Consider the following 7,796-nt stretch of genomic DNA (forward strand, 5'->3'; position numbering starts at 1 on the left):
TTAAAGTATAGGTTTAAAAGAACTCAGTTTGCTCATTTTTCTTGCAAGTATTTGTCCTTGAATTCAAAGCATTCATCCAGTAGGGTTCCCAACTGTCTGGATTATGCTGATTGCATCCCCTTTCTGCTTATATGTTTATCATGCTCCTTTGGTCCATGTATTTACTGTCAGTTGGTAGATAGATCTAGAGCACTGACATAATTCAGGTGTGATTTTTTTGTCAAGTTTACTTCATAGATAATACTGATGAATTCCAAAAGGAACTATAAAGTGTCTGTCTTACTGTGACGTTGCAGCCATTAATGATCAATGTCTAGATCCATTAATTTATTAAGGGTACCAAATGGTGATATTCTACTAACTAGATGATTATTCATTTACTAGCTAGAACATTATTTCATCAACTACTTGGTTGCCCTGAGTTACAGTTTAATTAGGAAAGGAAGAATAAATGTTTCTTTTATTTTATTTACCAGTTTTACAAAAAAAGAAAAAACAAGAGAGAGAAAGGTTGACTCTTCCAAAGATGACTAATGAGGTATTTTCTTGCTTTGTTGTTGTTTTCAGTGAGGTTGTTATAAATATCGATGCAGAGATTGTCCCCTCTTAGGTTCACGGATCCTGTTCAAGTTGGCTCCTGAGTCCTTTCCACACAACCACAGTAGTCTTTGAAGTCTTCCCAGCTCTCTTATATGACAAGAGGTACCAGGAACATCTTGTTCGTTTCTTATGCTGGATTTGAAATCAGCTGTTTCTCCAAGGAGACATTATCCACTGTGTTTATTCAAACTTGTGTTCCTTCTAGTTTAACCTTCTCTCGAGACATGATTTTTTTTAAACAAATTACTTACTGAATTTTTCACCTTTTCAAATCTTGCTATTCTCCAATCACTTCATTTCTGAATTTTTCTAATTTCTTTTATGTTTTTCTTAAAACCAGTTTCTATTCCTTTGAAAATTTCTTTTACTTTTTCCGCAATATCAGGCAATAAATTTCATTTGTTCTGTGGACGTGTCTTTCTGTGACGTTTTCAGGATTTGCTGGAACTTTCTTTTCACCCCTCTTTTTTCTTTTTTTTTCTCACTGATTTTCTACAGGATGTGAATGGAATACTCTTCTGTCGCTCATTTTTAAATGAAATAAGTTTCCACTTTAGGAGGGAAACATAGATCAGAATATAATTTCTAGCTTCAGAACTCCAGGGCTCACTATCTTCTATTATTTTCACAACATAATTTTTTTTATTTATTTATTTTTTGCGGTACGCAGGCTTCTCACTGCTGTGGCCTCTCCCGTTGTGGAGCACAGGCTCCGGATGCGCAGGCTCAGCGGCCATGGTGCACGGACCCAGCCGCTCCGCGGCATGTGGGAGCTTCCCAGACCGGGGCACGAACCTGTGTCCCAGCAGGCGGACTCTCAACCACTGCGCCACCAGGGAGGCCCCACAACATAATTTTAAAAAATGACCTTAAAATTTCTAAAATCTTCCTCCTCGGCCCTCCTATGCCCATTTACCCAGGCCTCCTCTTTCCTGTCCTTGTTGAGTATGGGGATTTGTTCTGGAATGGTGCTTTGGTTTGATAGGTGTCAAGGTTTCACAGACCCCAGAACACTTGGCATCCTCAGAACATTTCAAAGTTCTTGCACTCAGCTGCAAAGTGGAGCCTGCAACATTCACTCCCGGTTTCTGCCGCTGTTCTCAGTGAGTTTTTCAATCTCAGTGAGTTCATGAACCATAGTAACCTTTGGCTCTCCTTAAAGAGAGAGAGAGTCCTTCCCTCGTCTTCCTCCCACACACCTTGGGATACACATATGTAGGTCTTTTTCCTGTTGTTGGTTTGTTCCTACCTGGCTGTATGTTGCAGTTAATGTGGACACCTTGTTGTAGATGTTGTCTGTGGGTTTTTGATCTTGCTATCCTAGATGCTTTTCTTTCTTCTTTGTGGGGGTGGGGGGTTGTGTATTTAGGGGAGGGGTGGCATATTCAGGGATAAAAATCTTCTCTGTAGCCACCACCATTTCCCCAGAATCCTCTGCCATTAATATTTAAAACAAAATCATGGGAATCATTATCCGGATCCTTAGGATAATCATTACACTGTATCTGTCTTTTTTCCAGGCTTCAAGCTGCCTGTGGCTCGCCACGTTAGTATACTGACATGACTGGGCAATGCCTAATTTGATGGGCTCTTTCTGTACTACCTTCCTCCTAATCATGACAGTCTTGTACGCTATACATAGTCTTCTTCACTGATAGGGAATTTAGAAAATACAGGAAGCCATGGGTTTAATAGCTGAAAGTGGAATTAATGTGTTCTTTTTCTCAGGTAAAATATCATAAGACTCCTTAGGCCAAAGTTGTAAAATGAAATCGCAACTTTCCTGGAATCATTTTGCAAACGTGAATGCCCACATAAAGTACACTAGGACTTGAATCCAAGGAATAACACATTTTTAGAGCCTCCAAATGTATAAACTTAGTACAATTCTGCATTACTTCTTAAGGCAACTGAAGAAAATAATTTTGTGATCAAATAAATATTGATTTTATTAACAGTTATTTTAAAAGTTTACAAAACTTATAAAAAATGTTAAGGCTCTATCAGCCTCATCAGTTGTTAATTTCTTTTCTAGAATCTTGGATTAAGGAACAGTCGTTTGAGGGGAAACATGGTATAAAATGGGAAGATAATCTAACAGTAAAGATAGTTATATCTCTTCCTGTGTGATGAACTACTCCTAAGCTTGGTGGTTTAAAACAGCAGGCACTTTATCTCCTCACAATTTGTGAATCAGCAGAATGGGCTGGGATCTCCTGGGTGGATCTATCTTGCTTTCACCTGAGGTGACTACTGAGGCTGCCATCATCTGGTTGCTGGACTGGGGCTGGTTGCTTTCACATGTCTGGCCATTGGTGCTGGCTGTGGCCTGTGCCTAGTCTCCACTAGGTTAGCCAGGCTTCCTAACATGTCAGGTTTCCATGAGGACAAGCCCTAAAGCACGAGTGCTCTTCAAGCTTCAGCTCTTGATATGCCATTGGGCCAAAGCAAGTCACGTGACCAAGCCCAGGTCAAGGTGGAACAAAACTACACAGGGTGAGAAAACGGGGGGAGGGGCATTTGCACTGGGGGTCAGTAGTCTAACAAACTGCTGCAATAACTCTATAAAGAAAAACACCCCGGAGGACAACTGGTAAAAAATGAATGTGTGCGGGGTGGGGTGGGGTTTGGCATAGGGGGGCAAAGGCAGTAAACAGAGGCTACCAAAATCTGAAGATTCTGGAATTTTTGGAAAATCCACTGGGATTAAAGGAGTTACACAACCATGTTCTGACACCAGAAGAAAGGTGCCAGTTGAGCATCAGGGAAGTCTAGCGCTCTTCCTCCATCGCATCAATTTTCACGTTTCTTTGACTCAGCATATTTGTAGAATGAATCATGACTTTCTATAAATTTTTAATTCAGTTTTTCAAAGAAATAGTGACCTCGCTTCTATCTGCTGTGCCGCAAAAATGCCGTAGAAAAAAATTCCTTCTGTTAAATCGCTCACTAGGTGAAACTGTATGTGTAACCTAGTACCAAAGAGGTATTAAGAATCGCCACAGCCGAGCCGGCCCTCCGCATCACGCACCCTATAGCAGCCAGTGGGTGAGCCGGGAGTCGAGGAGGTCACCGTGGGAAGGAGGGGCGCGGGCAGCGTGGCAGCCTCCTTCCGTCTCCGTGGAGCCACCTCCGGCCTCCGGTACAGGGAGTCGTCTGCAGCAACCAGTGGTGGCCAGCCTTGCAGCGCTGTGTTCTAGGTCAGTAGCTTCCAAGACTCCAGTTGGATTCATTGGAGTAGGCAACGTGGGGAGTCCAGTGGCAAAAGAGCTCATGAAACATGGCTAGCCACTCACCATTGTTGATGTGTTCCCTGATTCATGCAAAGAGCTTCTAGATGCAGATGAACCCTGTAGTGTCTTCTGCAGGGGATGTAGCCGAAAAAGGTGACAGAATTATTACAATGCATCAATGCACTAGAAGCTTATTGTGGAGCAAATGGAATTCAAAAAAAAGTGAAGAAAGACTCACTATTAATAGATTCCAGTACTGTTGATCCTATGGTTTTCGGAGAATTGGCCAAAGAAGTTGAGAAAATGGGAGCGGTTTTCACGGATGCCCCTGTTTCTGGTAGTGTGGGAATGGCTCGATCTGGCCACCTCACACTTAGGATGGGAGGGGTTGAGCTGCTGTGGTGCATGGGCTCCCATGTGGTGCATCGTGGAGCTGTTGGGACTGGCCAGGCTTCGAAGATCTGCAAAAACTTGCTGTTAGCTATTAGTAGGATTGGAACTGCTGAAGCTATGAATCTGGGACTCAGGTTAGGGCTTGACCCAAAACTCTTGGCTAAAATCCTAAATACGAGCTCAGGACAATGTTGGTCAAGTGACACTTATAATCCTGTACCTGGGGTGATGGATGGAGTTCCCTCGGCTAATTACTATCAGGGCGGATTTGGAGCAACACTAATGGCTAAGGATCTGGGATTAGCATGAGACTCTGCTACCAGCACAAAGAGCCCAGTCCTTCTGGGCAGTCAAGCCCATCAGATCTGCAGGGATGTTGTGCGTGAAGGGCTACTCAAAAAAAAAAGACTTCTCATCCGTGGTCCAGTTTTTGCAAGAGGAGGAGACATTCTGAGTTTGCCCTCTGGCTGTGAACACTGAAACATTGAAACCAAACTGTGTCTTGGAGCCCCTTATGGCTCACTCCACAGGAAAATGGGCTTAATCAAAGGTCAGCTGTCTGCTTTTGAGTGTGTAGGTCAGGGGTTCCCAACCCCTTGGCCTTGGACGGGTACCAGTCCACAGCCTCTTAGGAACCGGGCTGCACAGCAGGAGGTGAGTCGCAAGCAAGCCAACTAAGCTTCATCTGCTGCTCCCTATGGCTCACATTACCGCCTGAACCTCACACACCCCGCCCCCCCTCCCTGGAAAAATTTGCTTCCAGGAAACCGGTCCCTGGTTCCAAAAAGTTTAGGCACCTCTGGTCTAGGTCACAGTAGATCCTGGGATTTTTCACCCATTCTAAACTGCTTATTCTTTTTATCTATTTAGCAAACATATCATCTGTAATTTTTTTCTCTGCAAGCCACTGATGGTAACTGCTAGCTAGCTAGCTGATTGGCCTTTTTCAAAAGTTTGATTCCTAAGCATCTTCAGCTAAAACGCTGCCTACTTCACTCAGGATATTATTTACTCCACTTTACAAATAAAACTAAAATTGTTTTCAACAGGATAAAATCTATCCTCGAGGAAAGAAAAGAAATTGGTGTGAGAAAAGATATTAGAGAAAGGGGAAGTATAGTGAGTTACTACCTGTGTCCCTCAGAAAATTTGTCCTGTTAAATAACCCAGTGGTGATATTCTTGCATTGAGATTACTGGTTTATTTTCTAGGAGTTGTTAAAGCAAGAGAACTCCTTGCTGCATGTTATGTAATTTGGACTCTGTTACATTATCTTGTTGTGCCCCTCTTGTAACAACTTCCCATACTCAGCAAACTTGTTTTTTCATATTTTTGCTTCCTTGTCCATTTTTACTGCATATTTTTTGACTTCAAAAGAATGACATCTTTAGAACTGTTTCAGAGCCAACGATGATATGTGCTTTAGATAATTATTACACTATGCTAAATATAACCATATTCTTTTGAATTCAAATAGATTTCTATGCTGATAAAAAAAGAGAGGCACATTTCATCAATGTTTAAATAGTATCCTTCTTCCTCTAAAACTTAAAATAGGATTCAGTCTGATTGCTAAAGGGTTATTTTCTTCAACAACAAGAGCTGACTTAGGCCATTTCTTGGCAGTGGAATCTGAGCATAGAGGTCCCTGTCTGACTGCCCTTTGTTTCTCACTCACAGTATCCTGGGTGAGTGTAATGGACGGGCGTGCCCTTATGACTTAGCCCACTGCTACTGCTCCTGATGAGGGCTAATGGTGTGGGCCACTTTAAATCTTGCCCAGCAAAGTGCTGACATCTGGGGTTTCCTATCAAGTTTACCAGATATTTCACAGTAATTTCATAATTTACACAACATAAAAACACTGATTTTGAGCTTAGGAAAGCATTTCATTTAAACAGATAGAGAACACTACTCTACAAAATGGTTTAAAATTTGTGAGCAATTGCATTAAATAAACTCTAATATAAATTAATCTAATACAAGTAAACTAATAGTTGCAAAGCTACTGGTTGCTTCAGAAGCGGTGGCTACGGATAACTTCAAAGTTGTTTCCTCAATTCATTAAGAGGAGAAACTATTTGCTGTCAGCTTCTTCTTGGGGAAGCTTAGTTTGATGCTGATTCGCGTTATGAATGTATAGGAACCATTACTGGTTCTTCCTTTCCATATTCAGTGCACCATTATACTTCTATCCTCTTAAGATCTGGATATCTGTTACTGCTACTGTTGGCTGGAGCCTGGGAGGAGGAAAGCTATCAAGAAAAAAGGTCAACAAGTGTTAAAGATTTTTAGCATACCACTGAGCCTTTTTATCAACCATAATCATAAGAAATAATAATTAAAATTACTTATAGCCTGGTCAGTGAGACCTTGAGTAAATTGTGGAAGCATCCATGTTTCATACAGTTTCAGGGGATGGATATTTCCTGTTATTAACTCTATATCCTCTTCAACTGGAACAGAGAGACCTTTCTCTGTTGAAGCAGTTTTGTCTTTTTCCTGGGCATTTTCAGTTTTCTCTTAGGAGAGACTTGTAAAGCTTACATATACAAACTTACACATACACGTATAAAGCAAAGAAGGGATAGGGCAGTCTTGAGAGGACACGGTTTTGTAGCAGGCACACAAGACAGAGCTAATACTCCCTGATTGCATTTGCCTCCCTAGCCCCATCTCCTTTGTGGAAAGCATCAGCATTCTGACTGGTCTCTGCACCCCACTAACTGGACGGAACACTGCATTGGCATTCTTAGGGAGCACTGATGGTCCCTCCGGAAACTGTGGTTAGAGCTTGTGCAGCCAAAGTGCACAGGAAAGAATCAAATATACTTCAGATAACATGCTTACTCTGTTTTGCTTAATTAGCACTTACTCCCTGTAAGAGGCTGATTTCTGCTTTGACAGGGAGTAATCGAACTCGGTATTCACGCAAACCATAAAATTAAAGTTAACATACCTCAGCTTTTCATCCTACTGGAAGAAATGTATGAAATCTAAAGTTATTTTTTAATTGCTGCTGTTTAGAATGCCTGAAGCCCATTTGCTGAACTTGTTAAAGAGCAGTGTTAATGAGGGTATTTTTCGTTTCTTTCTTTTCCGACCACAGCATGAATTCTCAGCCCAAAGTGTGCCCTGTTTCCCACAATAGAGACAGGGGAAAAAGTGCGAGTCTCTCACCACAAAGCATGAGACAACTACAAATACTTCTCTCCCAGAGTTAACATTGATGAGAGTCTTTGTGGAAAAGAACTTCCTCTTTTTGCGGGAATACAGTAGAAATGCAAGATGTATTCTCCACAATTTCACTATTGGAAAAATAATTTCATAGTCTCTCTCTCTCTCTCTCTCTCTCTCTCTCTCTATATATATATATATATATATATATATATTTTTTTTTTTTTTTTTTTTTTTTTTTGCGGTACGCGGGCCTCTCACTACTGTGGCCTCTCCTGTTGTGGAGCACAGGCTCTGCACACGCAGTCTCAGCGGCCCTGGCTCACAGGCCCAGCTGCTCCGTGGCATGTGGGATCTTCCCAGACCGGGGCACGAACCCGTGTCCCCTGCATC

At 41.9% G+C, this 7,796-nt stretch overlaps 1 pseudogene across 1 annotated transcript; it reads left to right on the forward strand.

Annotated features, from left to right (window-relative positions):
* The first annotated feature begins 526 nt into the window (after positions 1 to 526).
* On the forward strand, positions 527 to 7,573 carry LOC308611116 (3-hydroxyisobutyrate dehydrogenase, mitochondrial-like; annotated as a pseudogene). Its single transcript has 2 exons — positions 527 to 538; positions 3,577 to 7,573. The product of its transcript is annotated as a 3-hydroxyisobutyrate dehydrogenase, mitochondrial-like (transcript).
* Positions 7,574 to 7,796: the final 223 nt, after the last annotated feature.

This window comes from Mesoplodon bidens, assembly GCF_964165515.1.
Source record: "Mesoplodon bidens genome assembly, contig: HAP1_SCAFFOLD_367, whole genome shotgun sequence".
In the NCBI taxonomy this organism is placed as follows: domain Eukaryota; kingdom Metazoa; phylum Chordata; class Mammalia; order Artiodactyla; family Ziphiidae; genus Mesoplodon; species Mesoplodon bidens.